This window comes from Galeopterus variegatus, unplaced genomic scaffold, assembly GCF_000696425.1.
Source record: "Galeopterus variegatus unplaced genomic scaffold, G_variegatus-3.0.2 Scaffold5406, whole genome shotgun sequence".
In the NCBI taxonomy this organism is placed as follows: Eukaryota; Metazoa; Chordata; class Mammalia; order Dermoptera; family Cynocephalidae; genus Galeopterus; species Galeopterus variegatus.
Window position 1 is genome coordinate 133,444 of NW_007731517.1, and position 217 is coordinate 133,660.

Consider the following 217-nt stretch of genomic DNA (forward strand, 5'->3'; position numbering starts at 1 on the left):
CCCCTTCCTGAATATGCAGGACCAACAACCCCATCTTCTATCAATAGCAAGGGTCACGGGATCAGAATACCACCCATTGATCACTCAACCCCTTTCCTGCACCCTACATCACACCCAATTCACACACAAATTTTTAATACCTGCTCCAATGCCCAGCCCCTTACTGGGATGGGATATCCTTTCCAAATTCAAAGCTACTCTTACCCTAAACACTGTA